This window comes from Sus scrofa, chromosome 7, assembly GCF_000003025.6.
Source record: "Sus scrofa isolate TJ Tabasco breed Duroc chromosome 7, Sscrofa11.1, whole genome shotgun sequence".
Taxonomy (NCBI): Eukaryota; Metazoa; Chordata; class Mammalia; order Artiodactyla; family Suidae; genus Sus; species Sus scrofa.
In genome coordinates, this window is record NC_010449.5 from 110039910 (window position 1) to 110056578 (window position 16669).

Here is a 16669-nt window from a genome sequence, read left to right on the forward strand (position 1 = left end):
GAGTGTCTGTTTCTTCCCACTCACATTGACCTTGGGGTCATGCCCTTCCCGTGGGGGGCTCACAGAAAAGCCTTCGAGGAGGGGAATGCAAGTTTGCATCCAGGGAGAAGAGAATGGTCTCCGTGCAGGAGAGCAGGACTACTAGGGCTGCAGAGTCAGTGGAGAGTTGGGGAGGAAAATCGCATCTCATAAGGATGCTCAGGGCAAGTCTGCTGTGTGGTCTAAGTTCGCTCCTCCACCTCCCCTGTGAATTCCTCAGTCATGTCTACCCTGCATGTGGAAGCAGTTTAATGAATAGTCTGATCTCGGGGAGGGTACAAACAGGAACAGGTTTATTTTTTTCCTTCCACTGCTTCCAGCATGCTCTGATGGACCTCTTTTCTCTACCTTTTCACAGCATCCCAGGCAGAGCCTGTGACCTTCTTTGGTTTCAAGAACAAGCTACAGGTATAAAGATGCATTTTCAGATACTCTGAAGTCCTGTCTAATCTAAAATAAAACTCGAACCTCCTATATGATTTGAAAATCTGTCCCTTTCCTATTTCCCCACTACCAGCCTCCACTGCCCACTCCTTCCCAATGAGGCCTGACCTTGGTTCCGGGACTTGCCGTGGAAATTGACAGTGATCTGTGCCTCCACATTCATCCATCTCTTCTGCACTTTTGAGGTCAGTGCATGGAAAAGATAAATTACAGGAAGGGTCAAAAGTCCCTTTTCCTCCTCTAATCATGGATATATTCTTTCTTGGCTGACACCAGGTGGCCAGTTTTGTGTCACTCCCTTTCAAATGCTGGCCTTATGTGGGTTCTTCCGAGTCACAGTGGGAACCACTGCACTGCTTTGTTTCTGAGGGGGTAATGTGCTCTCTAGGTGCTTTTTTGGGACCACTTCTTAGTTCTTGCTTTCCACGGGATCTCCCCCAATTGAATCCCCCTTGCCATGCACCCTACCCTCTTGGAAAGATTCTTCCCAGATGGCTGTCGAAGACTATATATTCATGTTACCCCAAATCCATATATTGAGGCCTCAACACCCAATGTGATGAAGATATTTGGAGAAAAGGCATTTGGAGGTAATTAGGTCATGAGGATGGAGCCATCATGATAGGATTAGTTCCCTTACAAGAAGAGACAGGGGAGAGCTGGCTTTCTCTCTCTAGTTTCCATCATGTGAGGACATAGTGAGAAGATGGCCATTTGCAAGCCTGAAAGAAAGATCTCTCCAGAACCTGACCATAGTGGCACCCTTATCTTGGACTTCTTAGCCTCCAGAACTGTGGAAAATAAATTTGTGCTGAGTAAGCCACTCCATCTCTGGCATTCTGTTATAGTTAGCCCATGCTGACTAAGACGATGGCTCAAGCCTGACCACCTTTTGTTGTGAGGGAAATGCAGGCCAAATGCAGGCCCTCTCTTCCTTCTTCTCCTCCCAGCCATTGCAGGCCATACCATCCACCTTCCTACCCCCAGAATGCTCCAGATTATAATTAAGCCCCATTCTCCCTATTCAGGAAGCCCCCTAAACTCCAGCATCAAGGAGTCAAGCCCTCCAGAACGCTCTCCGCTGCTCCCTGGTGGCAGGCTAGGATGGCTGCCACACTTCTGAGCTCAGCCAGCAACCAGCCAGGGAGTAAGATGCCAGCCCCCTCTTTCTAGAAGCATCCACCCCCAAACCTTTTGACAGTTTTCTGGGAATATTGTCACTTGAATCTGGAGATGAGAATGCCACAGCCTTCCCCATGCAGACTGCATTCCCCACATCAGTGGACCACTGGGGGAGCTCCTTTCCAAAGCCACATCTTCACTTTATGGTTGGAGTGTGGATGAGGTGGGAGGAGCAGGTGGTGTTAGTAACAGAATCGATAGATTATCTTCAAAAGCCATTAAGGACATGCCTGCCAGCTCCCTGTCACTCTTAAGAATGTGGGGGATCTTGTTTATTCTTCTCAGCTTTATAAGATACTCTGAGATAACATAGAAAGTCTCATGCCTAATCAGGCTGTGCACACCTATCGAGCTGATGTCCATGAGTCATTCACTGTAAATATAAAGAGATACAGAGGCTGTGTGTCGAGATTGGCGCTAGTTGAAAACTAAAGCTGCTGGAGTCATGGGGCATGCACAGTGAATACACACATATAGGTAAATGTTTAACCAGATTCTGACCATCCCTGCATTGACCAAAAGGACGCCAGAGACACACAATGAGAGCATTTCCAGTTGGCCAGCAAATACTAGCAAGAACCATCATTGTGGCAGTTACTGTGACAGGTGCTGTAAGTAGAGAAATAATCAGGACCCAAGGGTAGTGGAAGGGGGCCAGGTCTCATTTGCAAAATCATTCAGGCACCTAAAGGGTAAATGAAAGCCAACAAAATCTCCGATCACATTCCTTCCTAAATGGATTTGTAATTGTATTCATTGGGTCCAAATTGCAACGTCAATAACTACAGTATAATGAACTGACTTGCTATCCAATTTTCATAGAGAAGTTTGCAACTTTTCCACTAAACTATGAATCATATTTATTTGAAGACCCATTCCCTCCCCACCAAACCCCTAAGTCTGATATTCACAGGAAGACGTGCTCTCATGGAGGAAGCTCAATTACTCCCTCTAGCTTTCCAGCACCAGTCTCAAGAACGCTCCAAGCATTATCCATCCTTGCCTCTGAACTGTTGCTAATTTCTCAGTGTGTTAAGAACTCACGTAAATGGTTATCCTTGAAGATGCATCAAATTAGAGGGGAGAAAATAAATAATATCCTGGAGTTAGGACTCCATCAGTTCCATAAGTGAGCATTTCCTTTTGCTAGTTGACTGTTCAATCACCATGACTACCCAGTTCCCATACATAATGACTTGGCTCCATTTGCCTGGACAAGAAAAAAATATTTTGTTTTCATTTTTTTCTGGATGTGGTTCCCATGTATTAAAATCCTACTAGGTGCTAGGAACTTTGCACATGTTCTCTCTTAAAACAACATAGAAAAAAGGTAATGCTATCCCCATTTAAAACATGAATAAATGAGGCTCAGAGACATTAAAGAATTTGTCTACATTCATGCCATTAGCAAGTGTGGCAGAGAATTTCAAGCTGGGTTTCTCTAATCTGGAACCAACACTCTTCTTCTATACCATCTCTCTAAGGAAGATTAAAGAAAACTATTCTGAGAAACAGAGGCAAAAAGTGGGAAGGAAAGTTCAACACTTCTACCAAATAGGTCAGCTGCAACTATACCCACCTTGGATAGGCTGTGTGCCAAATACTTGGGAATTCTCTAAAAATCCCCAAGATGGGGAATGTAATTATGAATTTTCTTTGTCTCAATGGTGTTATACCAAAATGACAGTATCCTTAAGTTTCAGTCCTGCTACATTTATGAATTTCCAAAACCAGTGAGTCTCAGGGTAAAATTTTTTGCATCAGATCCCATAATTCCTTCCTAGACTCTCCACATCTCCCCACAGAGATCCTCCAGCCTCTGCTCATCCAGAGTCAAGGATGAGAATTCACTGACTCCCCAGCCAGACCCTCGCATCTCTGCATAGCTCTGGGAGAAAATGCTTCCTTATTCTGAGCAAAAATTTCATGCCCCAATGTTTCCATCTCTGAGTTTTCCTTTGAGGACACAGATAATTTTATTCCATCTTTTATATGACAACCCATCTCCTATTTGAAGGCATCTCCTAGATTCCCAACTGAAACATCTAAGCATCTTCTAGCTTTTAAAAATAGAAATATGACATGATTTTAAATCCCTTCATTATTCTAGTCACTCACCTCCAGATTCCATTGTTACGCTTTGCTCTGAGCCTGGCCAATTACAGAAGCTTCTTGACTGGTCTTCCTGCTTCATTCCTAAACCCTGTGGTTCAAACAAACTCTGCTCAGAAGCTGAAATGTCTCTTTAAAGTGTGGAAATGATCATGTCTTTCTCCCACCCAAAACCTTCCAATCAATTCCTGTTCAGAACAAATCCATACTCCTTACACCACTGTATTAGAGGGTCTCTCTTTTGTTCTCAGAGTGTGATGGACAGCTGGCCTGAAATAATAAAACTTCAGCATTGCTGGGTGATTTTGCAACTGGTCTGTATTTTATTCACATGTAGATAAGTACTTGTGTGGAACACATACAAAGCAGATTCAAAGGTAGCTTTGGTTTGCATGATCTGAAATGCAAGCAGGTCCAAAAGTGAAAAACTTAACCTCTGGTTCTGACTTTGGAAACGTTTTATGAAGTTTTCAACTCGTAGATCCCAGATTTTCCGACACAAACTCCAGCTTTCTCCTATTAAGAACATCTGAAACGTAGCAAGCTTATCTTTTAATTTTCTCATTAAAGGAGGATATTCCCCAGTTATTCTTAGTAAACCCCAAATGATATAGCTGTAAATATGAGTGCAATATGTTTTATGCTGCAGCATCTAAACGATGAGTAATAAATGTAGAATCCATGAGCCCCTGAAACTATAAGATTCTGTGTGTTTGTGGGTGTGAGAGAGAGAGAGGGAGGGAGGGAGAAGGAGTAGGTGGGAGAAGGAACGGGGTGGGCACAATACACCCTGCAACCTGTACCACCCCCTTCTAGCACTTTCCTCTTGGGTTGAAATAGTGTGTTTACCTGCCTGCCTTCCCACATAGACTGTAGACCCTATGAAGGCAGAGTTCACTTCGGACTCTTGTCCTCAGTTCTACCCCATGGTCTAATGTGGTGGCCAGCACCTATTGGGGCTCAGTGAATACTGGTGTTAAAACAGCGTAAATGAATGGGTAAGGGCTCTGACTCCCCTTGATGGAAACCTCTGCATGAACCACCAGAGCCAAATGGGAAAATCAGATGTTTTCACCACCCAGCCATTCCTTCATCCTTGACAAATATTTGCCGAGATTTTACTGAAAGTCATCACCATACCAAGCACGGGGTGGGCAGGGAGGGGCAGTGGCTGGAGAGAATTCAGATAGGCCTACCTGCCTCGTGGAGTTTTCAGTCCAGTGTTGGAGACATACATTAAACCAATAAGCATAGAAATATGCAATTACAAATTATTCTAATGCTGTAAAGGAAAGGCACAGAAACTAATTTAATGATGGGGCCTTAGAGAGGTATCCTGGGAAAGTGACTTTTCAGCTGCGAGCTAAAGGAGGAAATGGAGACGAGTAGGAAGGCATCTCTGCCAGGCTTAGTACCAAAGGTCCCTGCCTTGTAAAGGCTAGGTTTCCTGGGAAACTCCCCAGGAGGGACCTGCGGTACACAGTAGCTTCTCTCCAAAGACTACACCATCGTCTCCTCCCCACTTTGGACCCACATGCCTCTCCATTCTCTTAAATTTGAGCTGCCCTTTAACTGCTTTGACCAACGGAATGTGGCAGAAGTGATGCTGTGTTAGAGCACTTCCCTTTTTCTTGGAGCCCTGAGCTGCAGTGTCCTGGCTGCTCCCCTGGAGAGAGAGGCCAGGTGGAAGGACACGGAGGCCCCAGCCCTGTGAGGGAGAAGGCCGCCCTGGATGGCCAGCCCGCACGTGCCTCCTGATGACTCCTGCCCAGGTAGCTACCCAACTGCACTGGCATGAGAGATCCCAAGCAAGGCTGCTGAGCTGAGCCTTGTCAACCCACAGAACCAGGACAGATAATAATAAATTGTTATTTATTTATTTATTTATTTATTTATTTATTTTTGCTTGTTAGGGCCACACCTGCGGCATATGGAGGTTCCCAGGCTAAGGGTGGAATCGGAGCTACAGCTGCTAGCCACAGCTCAGCAGCAACGCCAGATCCTTAACCCACTGAGAGAGGCCAGGGATTGAACCTGCCACCTTGAGGTTCCTAGTCAGGTTCATTTGCACTGTACCACAACGGGAACTCCAATAAATTGTTATTTTAAGCCAATAAATTTTGGAGCTGTTGGTTCCACGGCAAAAGATAACCAGAATACCTTCCAATGTTAAGACCCATTCGGGGGTTCCACTTAAGAGAACTAGGTTTGTAGTAGCTGACAGGACCCCCGGAGAATACAGGAGTTCTTACCTGAAAGGCAGGAAAGAAGAGTTTGGTCTTCCCAGTGGGTCTAGTCCTTACCTATCCACGTGTCAAGCTTTCCCTTTGGCTGAACTGGAGAGAAGTGGCCTTTGATAAGGCCCTAGCCTGACCTTTGACCTTTGACCTGAGTCTATAAGTTTCTTTGAGAGTATCAGTTTCTCCCAATTAATTACACTGCCATGCGTTCCAAGCTTTCTTCAAAGTCCAGCTCCAAGGCAGACAAACACAGTGTTTCTCTTTCTTGCAATGGAGAATTTCCTTGTCAATTTCATCTCTTACTTGTCAGGATCCAGTATCTGCTGGAGGAGACCTACTTTTTTTTCCTTTTTTTTTTTTTTTTTGTGCCTTTTTCTAGGGCCGCTCCTGTGGCATACGGAGGTTCCCAGGCTAGGGGTCCAATCGGAGCTATAGCCGCCAGCCTACGCCAGAGCCACAGCAACATGGGATCCAAGCCGCGTCTGCGACCTACACCACAGCTCACGGCAACGCTGGATCCTTAACCCACTGAGCGAGGCCAGGGATCAAACCTGCCGCCTCATGGTTCCTAGTCAGATTCGTTAACCACTTCGCCACGACGGGAACTCCGAGACCTACTTTCTTCTACCATCATGTCCTTTGGATAAATCCAGGATAGGAAGCAAGGGAGAGAAATAATCATGCCTCGAAATCAGTTAGAGTGTTTTTGTTTGCACAGCTTGTATTATTAATCTTCCTGTTTAGCATAATTAGCTCCCTTCTCTGGCTTACACACAACCTGCAGTGTTTATGCCTCCATTTAACCGCTGAACCATCAACAAAGCAGTCCAGTTCCCTGAAGGCTGAATGCAGGTGGTTCTGAATGCTGCAGGGTGCTCATTGCTCAGAAAAGCAAGAGACATAAGCTTTAATGGTGGCTAAAAATATAGTCACTGGAAAAATATAGTCACTGTTTCATTCTGTCTGGAGTGGATAAAAGCATCTATGGATTCAGCAACCTTAAGAAAGGACAGGTGGACAAAGGGAACAAGTGAACTTTATTAATGGGGGAGAGAAAGATAACTAACACGGGAAAATATTACTTCTCTTTATTCAAATAATTGGCAGTCCATTATACCTAGACAATGACTATTGCCTCGGAATGTGATTTCAGACTCAACAAAGCAGTATAATTGAAGTTCTGTCATGCCTTCTTGTCAAGCTTCAGGCAGCCTGCAATGAGGAATTCAACATCCCCTAAAGGATCACAGGCTATTAAAGCTGGAGGAGAGCTTAGAGATAGAATTATGCATTGTAGGATATATTATTATTATATGATGTATTATATTATTATATGTATATTTCAGTGGCCTGAGTTAATATTTTTCCATCAGCTGCTAATTCACTACTCAAGAAAAAATTGTGTATGGAGGGAAAAAAAAACCATTTTGACTTGTCAGAAATGATTCTGTTTGTGCCATATTTTAGATTCCACATATAAGTGGTATCATAGGGTACTTATCTTTCTCTTTCTGACTTACTTCACTTAATGTGCACCTATCTACAGAATAGAGACTTACAGACACGGAGAACAGATTTGTGTCTGCCAAGCAGGAGGGAGTGCCATGGACTAGGAGTTTGGGGTTAGTGGATGCAAACTATTACATTTAGAATGGATAGTCAGAGTTCCTGTCATGGCACAGTGGAAAGGAATCAGACTAGGAACCATGAGGATGCAGGTTCGATTCCTGGCCTCGCTCATTGGGTTAAGGATCCGGTGTTGCCATGAGCGGTGGTGTAGGTCGCAGATGCAGCTTGGATCTAGTGCTGCTGTGGCTGTGGTGCCGCTACAGGTCTGATTGGACCCCTAGCTTGGGAACTTCCATAGGCCATGGGTATGGCCCTGAAAAGACAAAAGACAAAAAAAAAAAAAAAAAAGAATAGATAGTCAATGAGGTCCTACTCTACAGCACAGGGAACTATATCCAATCACTTGTGATAGAACATGATGGAAGATAATGTGAGGAAAAAATGTACATACATGTATGACTGGATCCTTTTGCTGTACAGCAGAAATTGACAGAACATTGTAAATCAGCTATACTTTAATTTAAAAAAAATTTTTAAACGGAGTTCCCATAGTGGCTCAGTGGTTAACTAGCAGCCATGAGGGGGCGCAGGTTCGATCCCTGGCCTCGCTCAGTGGGTTAAGGATCCAGCATTGCCGTGAGCTGTGGTGTAAGTCGAAGATGTGGCTCGGATCCTGCGTTGCTGTGGCTGTGGTGTAGACCAGCAGCTGCAGCTCTGATTCGACTCCTAGCCTGGGAACCTCCATATGCTGCAGGTGCGGCCCTAAAAAAGCAAAAAATAAAATAAATAAAATAACATAAAATAAATGGTTTTTTTTTTTAAAGAAATGAGTCAAGATAAAAGAATATACATACACAGGAATGGGTAAAAGTGACACACTCAAAGTTGATTAGCAGAACACTGCCCTAGCAACCAACAGCACCTGGATACCCAATTAAATAACACTCTGAGCAAATACTAATATCGTGCTTATTGTGTGCTGGACACTGTTCTCAAGGTTAGCTATATTTAATTCACTTAATCCTTAAAAAATCCACATGGGCAGACACTGTTACTATCCTCATCTGATACATAAGGAAAATTAGGCATAGAAGTTAAATACATCACCGTGGCCACGCTGTCATTAACTTTTTTTTTTTTTTTGGCTGTGCCCACGGCAGCCTGGCTATACCAACAGCGTGCAGAAGTTCCCAGGCCAGAGATCAACTCAAGCCACAGCAGTGACAATGCTGAATCCTTAATCACTAGGCCACCAGGGAACTGCTATTATTAACTATTATAAACTACCAGTTTTGGGCCCAGGAACTCTCATGCAAAAGTCCATGTGCTCTATAACCTCACTATAATGAATTTCAAATCAAAGTTGACCGTTTCCCTATTTACCTATTATCAGGCTTATTTTACCCTAAGCATGTTATTATCTAATTTTTAGTGTGCATATATGTACAGAATGCCTAGAAATAAATATTAAAGTAATACAAACAATCTGATATAAAATTAGGCAAAACATGAGTAGATCTTCCACAGAAGAGGCTACATAGGGGTAGCACACCTAAGAAGAGATGCTGGCTGTTACTGGGATCAGGGAAATGCAAGTTCAGGCCAGAGTGGTGTACCAGAGGCCATGATGTTGGTGGGCAAAAAATGTAAAAATTTACCTATGATAAGTATTGGAGACAAAAGAGTCCCAGGATCTCTTATTCACTGCTGATGGAAATGTGGATTTGGGAAAGTTTGACATTATCTACTTAAAATTGAACATTCATATGTCCCATGACCCAGAAATTCCATTCCTAAGTATATTCTCAAAAGATATTCTTATGTATCTACAATTGGAGACAGGTATAAACATGTTTACTTCAGCCTTGTTTACAGGAACAAAAAATCTAAAAATAACTCAAATGTTCATTAATATGACAGTGGACGAATATTCATTTAATCCTTAAAAAATCCCTATGAAGCAGACGCTATCACTGTCCTTATCTGATACATAAGGAAACTGAGGCATAGATGTTAAATAAATCACCTTAGCCACACTGTTATTAACTTTTTTGGGTTTTTTTTTTGGCCGTGCCCACGGCAGCCTGGCCAACACTGTAATTGAAGCCTTGTAAGACTCAGACACAGCTAAGTTACACCCAGACTCCCAACCTACAGAATTTGTGACTTCAGTAATATGTAGGTGTTGTTTGATACTGCTAATTTGCAGTCAATTTTTATTCAGGAATAGAAAACTAAGGCAGAAAAAGACTACTGTCAAAATCTTAGCTTTTGCTTTAAGACGTAATCCACCAATATTGAGTTACTAGTAAGCAACTAAATACGTAAAAGCAAGCCATTTTCAAATCGATAATAAGTCGTGAACTAAGGATTATAGTCAACCCATTTCTGAATAGCGGCAATAAAAATGAAGGAGGAGGAAGAAAGGAAAGAAAGGATAGGAATCCTGCAGCCTGCTCTCTTCCTTGGGCAGGGAGTCAGATTAGACCCTTCCAGTCCAGTGCTTCCTTCCACTCCTAATTCAAATCCTAAAGACCTAGAGTCCCTAAAAAAGAGTTCAGAAGCTAATGGTTCTAATAAAGTTTATTCAACCTACACAACATTGAGTGGATCAGTGGACAATAGAGCAGGCATCTTTCATCATACCAAACCTTCTGCTTATGCCTTGTCTTCTGCTGCTGTTCTTAGAGAAGAGTCTATGTTGCCTAGAGAGACAGCTGGATCTATAGTCCTCCCGATTCTTCGCAATCAATGCTTCTGATCACAGCAGATTCAAGCAGAGTGATCACTGATTTAAAGACCGCCATGGAGGAGTTCCCGCTGTGGCACAGTGGGTTTAGAATCCAACTATAGCCTCTCAGGCTGCTGAGGAGGAAGGGGGTTTGATCCCCAGCTCAGTGCAGTGGATTAAAGGATGGGGTGTTGTTGCAGCTGCTGTGTAAGTCACAGCTGTGGCTTGCTTGGCTTCAGTCCCTGGCCTGGGAATGTACATATGCTTCAGATGTGGCCATTAAAAAAAAAAAAAAAAAAAAAAAAGCCACCATTGATTGTCTGGCCCACGGATTATAAAGAAGCCTGATGCAATAGTTGGACTAGACAGATGAGGCATGAGAGTTGGAAGATATCTTTGATGCATGTTCTAAGCTCATTTCATTTTATTTAGATAAGATATAGGGAAAGAAGGAGCAAATTTGAATATGCTGTTTACGTCTTTGGCTTCATTTATAGGATGTGATGAGAAAGAACAACAAAGAGACAATAATAAGGACAGAAGACTCAAGCTCCCTTGCCAGGCATGTCTCCTTCTCGAAGAAACTGAATGAGGAACTGTTTGGTAGAGAGTCCTTGAAGGGTGTGGCATGGCCTGCAGCACTCTTAGGGACCTGGGCAGAGGAGGAGGTACAGGGAGGCAGGTCCGGAGGCGCTAGGCAGACCATCTGAAGACAATGACTGCTGCGAAAGCCTTACCTAACTGGGCATTCGGTCCTGGAAGATAACTGGCTGATCCCACCAATCCTTTAAATGGAGAAGACAATATTATCAGTGCACAATAGAGTAGGCAGAAATGTGTACACATAGAGAGGGCAAAATGCAGAAGCCACGGGCGGTAAAGAACACGTATAAGAAACGGTCTCGTGGTAGAAAGAAACTGAGTGGAAACAGCTAGTAGTTGAGTGCAACAGGAGGACAGAAGCATAAAGAGCAGTGACAGAGAGTAACTGAGTCCCCACAAGGATAAACAATGGTCTAGGTGCAACGGACGCAATCCCACTGAAGGGATAACCAGATGCCAGGGCATCACAGGTGACCACTGAGATATTCCTTATTTTTCTGGCCTCTCCATCTATCCTAAATACAAACATCCTTTGCTTGAGATAGCGTAAGAGTGCCTCTGCTTGTCTCTCATAAGAAACCACCTAGCATAACGATGAAAAGCCTGAGCTCTAGAGCCAGACGAGGAGGTTTGAGGGGTAACTAGCAGTCTCTGCCATAGTGGGTTTTTGTGACGAAACTGAGAAAGCTTCATTCATTCACTCATTGGGGAAAAGGCATCTTAATCTAGCTGGGCTGTGTGAATGTCTGCCTGATTCTAGGGTTCAGGATTAGAAAGTTGCCTTGGACCCCAAGAGAAGCTGTATTCTCTGATATCATCGTCACCACCACAAAAGTGATATATTTATCTCCACCTGATGAACCCTTTTGCCTTCTTTTCGATTGTTTCAGGGGTGATAGTTTTATAGAGCCTTCAGGTTTCTGATATAAATCCATGAGGGAAAGACCTGCAGGGAATTTGTTAGTACACACGGGAGTTGCATAAAATTCCATACATTGTGGACTCAGGTCGTGGAGAGAAGCCAGGGCGCATTTCTGGCTACATGTCAATCGCACTACTCCTGGATCCAAAATGTATTTGGTGGCTAAATATGTCTGGATGTAATCTTTTAAAAAGCTTCAGTGAAAGCAACGCCTTATACATCCTCCATTCTGGGAAGATTTTTCTATTGAGTGGGATCCAGGGCTTTAGTGTTCATCCTTGAGCAGAGTGGTGGTTTTTGGATCTAAACTGACTATTCTCTACCATGTACTGTTTTAACATTTAGAAAGTGTCCATTTTTAGCAAAAGCGCAGCTGTGCGAATGTAGCATATTGGTGTGGAGGAGGGTTACATTTCAACTTGCTATATTAGAAAAGTAAGAAAATCACTGACTTTCAGATCTGGAAGGAGATTTAGAGATCTTGGAGCCAATCTGCCTGTCAGATGAGAACGCTGAAGCCCGAGGAAGGAAAGAAAAGCTGGCCACTCAAGCTAACAGATTATAGAATTGAGCAAGAACCGAGTAACTACCAGTCCAATATTCTTTCCAGAATACCATCCCAGGCAAAATTCTACTCCAGTCTCTTCTATCTTCCGCTTTCCCTGCAGACAACAGCAATTAAGAAAGAAATGAGGGAGTTGCTGTTATGGCTCAGGGGTAACGAACCCGACTAGTATCCACGAGGACACGGGTTCGATCCCTGGCCTTGCTCAGTGGGTTAAGGATCCAGCATTGTCATAAGCTGTGCTGTAGGTTGCAGAGGTGGCTTGGATCCAGATTGCTGTGGCTGTGGCATAGGCTGGCAGCTACAGCTCTGATTTGACCTCTAGTCTGGGAATTTCCATCTGCATGGGTGCATCTATTCCTAAAAAAGAGAAAGAAAGAAAGAAAGAGAGAGAGAGAGAGAAAAGAAAGAAAAGAAAGAAAGAAAGAAACAAACAAACAAACAAAGAAACAGAAAGAAACAAAGAAAGAAAAGAAAAGGAAGGAAAGGAAAGGAAAGGAAAGGAAAGAAAAGAAAAGAAAAGAAAAGAAAAGGAAAGAAAAGAAAAGGAAAGAAAGGAAGTTGGTTAATTAAACTAGATTCTTCATGCCTCACTTTCCCATCTGTATAAAAAGAATAACAATGCCTATCTCACAGGGGTATCTATAAAGATTAAGTTAGATTGCTATGCCAATACTCTGAACACAAACAAAGTGAATGTACCCTAAACAGAGTAAGTGTTCACAAGTAGTTTTTATTTAAAAGAAGACATCAGGGAGTTCCCATTGTGGTGCAGCAGAAACGAATCCAACTAGGAATCATGAGGTTGTGGGTTTGAGCCCTGGCCTCGCTGTGGGTTAAGGATCCAGCAAGGCAGTGAGCTGTGGTGTAGGTTGAAAACACAGCTCGGATCTGGTGTTGCTGTGGCTGTGGTGTAGGCCGGCGGCTACAGCTCTGATTAGACCCCTAGCCTGGGAAACTTCCATATGCCATGGGTGCAGCCCTAAAAAGACAAAAAGACAAAAATAAAATAAAAGAAAATAAATAATAAAAGAAGGTTTCATGTAAAAGGTTAAAAGAGCTAAGCAAATACTGATGTCATGTAATCATCCTGACACCTGTTCATTCACTCATTCAATCAAGAGTAAACATGCAGTTATTGATCTGCTCTCTGGAAAGCATTGTGATGATTTCTGAGGATGTGAAGGTGAATCTGATCATGTTCATCGTATAGAAGAGAAGATGAATGACTACATTACATGTTAAGGGCAAAATGGAACAGGTATAAGTACAGATATGCAATACAAAGAATGACCGATGAATTCTCTTGATTAAGGCTGGGAGAAGAGAGATTAATTTTTAAAAAAATATTTCCCGTGGGAAGTGACTCCTGAACTTGGTTTTCAAAGTCAACTAGAAATTTTTCAGATGAAAGAACACCCCTAAAGGAAGAGACAGAATGTGCAAAGACACTGAGGCATGAAATACAGTGTTATTCATGGAGAAAGAACAGAGTTCAGTATTTGAGAATAAAGAGCAAAGAGCACAGAAATAGGTGAGGTGGACAGGAACCAGAGCATGAAGACTGCTCAGTCCATGCCAAGAACTAAGAGTTTATGTGCAGGGCAGTAAGGAGCTTGCTGAATGTTTTTGAGCACGGATAGGTATGGCCATATTGCTTTTAGTAAAAGTTGAGGGAAAAGGACAATTTGATGAGGCAGGAAGCAGGAAAGCCAGCTAAGAGATGAGTTCAAGACTGCAAGTTGTCCACCAATATCATTCTCTCTTCTTGCACAGAGAGAGAATTTTTATCTGGACACAAGGCTTCCTAGAATACAGATTGCATTTCCCAGCTATCTCCTTGCAGTGATTTGAGACCATGTGACTAATCCTGCCCAATGGGATATGTGTTTAAATTACATGTGAAACTCCAGTCCTACCTTAAAGGAAAGGTAAAATACCCCCTCATTTCCCACATCCCCCTTTTTCCTGGAATTCAGGAACAGTGGTGAGACACTTTCAACCCAGCAGATGAGAGCAGCACCTGAAGGTGTTGGAGCATCAAGACAGAAGGGATCTGAGTCCCTGAAGAGAAAGAGGCTCCAGACCAGCCTGGATCATTATGTGACAGAGAAAATCATTTCTATCTTATGCTTTAAGCCACTGTTGCTTTGGGTCTCCGTCCTATGCAGTCAAACCTATATTGTAGCAAATCCATGAGACAGATGAAAGAGGATGGTCTGGGCAGGGGCAGAGAGAATGGAACAGAGATAACAGACTGGGAAAAGCTGTTAGACTTACAGGTTGAAGGAGACGTGAGAGAAAGAGGTGTCAGTTGTAACCCCAGGTGGATGGTGACATCATCAAAGAAGAAAGATAGGATAAATCAAATTACTTTCAAACACTTTAAAGGACTTGGAAGTTTGCTGGAAAAGATCTTAGTTTTCACTTCATGGGTCCATCAACTCAAAAACCCCTTCCTGAACTTGCACTAAGTATAAGTAACAAATGAATTTTTTAAAGGTATCCTTTGGCAACAGAGTCAATTGAAATTTTTAAAAAGAGGAATATCTCAATTGTAAAAGTAATAAAGCACAGAATATCATGTAGGGTGATTATTATTTTTGAGCTGACAGATTTCAGTAAAGCCCACCTGTTTGGAATTGAGGTGTTGTGAGAAAAAGAAAGTCCCTAAAGTAAGGATGGTTCCACATAACCACTTCATTTAGTTGTGCCGCAATCCCAAATATCCTTAGGAAGTCCTTCCCCCCCCCTAATTTTATGGCTGCACCTGTAGCATATGAAAGTTCCCAGGCCAGGGATTGAACCCAAGTCTCTGAAGAAAACTGAGCCACTGCAGTTGGATTCTTAACCTACTGCATCATAAGGAAGTCCATTTTAAATTAAATTGTCAGGACAAAAAAAAAGTGTATATGTATATTCCATACATTTTGAAACAAAGCCCTGTTGAAATAATCTCTACACATTTTCACAGCATACTTTCTTCGTGTGCTGTTTATCCTCCTACACAAGCAGTTTAACTAATCACCCCCACATGATTCTGGACTTGCCGAGTAGCATAGCTTTTCTCATATTGATTAAAAATTCAGAGGACATCTATAAATCAGGAAAGTCACTTCACACTCATGTTAACATCCATAAAATGTTCAGCTGCCTCCGACATATCCCAAAATAGGTTTCTTAAATATAAAATATTCAGGAAGGAAGATAAATAAACGCATTTATTCTGTCTTAATGGATTGTTGAAATCGGCTTCATTCCTCCCATCTCCGTTGCCCTCAGAACACTCCGTGGACGGTCAGATGAAGGTATTTCTCAACAAAGTCCAGCGAAGAGACAGTGTTGGTTTAATTAACTGGCATTCAATGCAGTTCTCCAGGTTGTTTCTCGAACAGCCCGTATGTGCCAGATCCTGCCCTAGGCCTCTGGGGATTCATAATTAAATAAAATTGTTGCCCTGTTCCAGATGCAAGAAAGAGCCCAGGGGCCTCGGGGGAGGGATGGATTTCTTATGGTTAGAATCAGGACACTTGCTAAAGAATCCTACATTTAAGCTGGACTTTGGAAAGGAGAAAGGGCTGGACCTGCCAAGGAGGCAGATTGGACATTCTAGGCAGAGGGTGTCGGATGTCCACGGGTGTCGGATGAACAGCACAAAGCTCAGTGGGAATGGGCTGTAGGCTGTAGGCTGTACAGGAATTATGTTTTATGGGCTGAGCTATGTCTCCCCAAGTTCACATGTTGATATCCTAATCCCCAGGACCTCAGAAGGTGACTGTATTTGGAGACGGAGATTTTAAAGAGGTGATTCATTTAAAATGACGTCATTAGGCTGGCCTCTAATCCAAGATATGTCTGCTGTGTCCTTATAAGAAGAGGAAATTTGGACACAGACACACACAGAGGGATGACCGCATGAAGACACAGGGAGAAGGCGGCCGTCTACATGCCAAGGAGAGAGACCTCAGAGGAAAGCAACCCTGCTGATACCTTGATCTCAGACTTGCAGCTTCCATAACTGTGAGGAGATACAGCTATGTTGTTTAAGCCATTCATTCTGTGGTACTTTGTGATGGCAGTGCTGGCAAACTAATATAAGGTGTAACATCGATATTTGTCAAAGACGGTCAAACACATCACTCTTCATGTTATCCTTGCGAGGTTCATATTATTGCGCATATTCAAGGAAAAAGACTCACAGAGGATAAGTAACTTGTCCAAGGTCACATATCTACAAGTATTGGGAAAAAATAGGCAGAGAA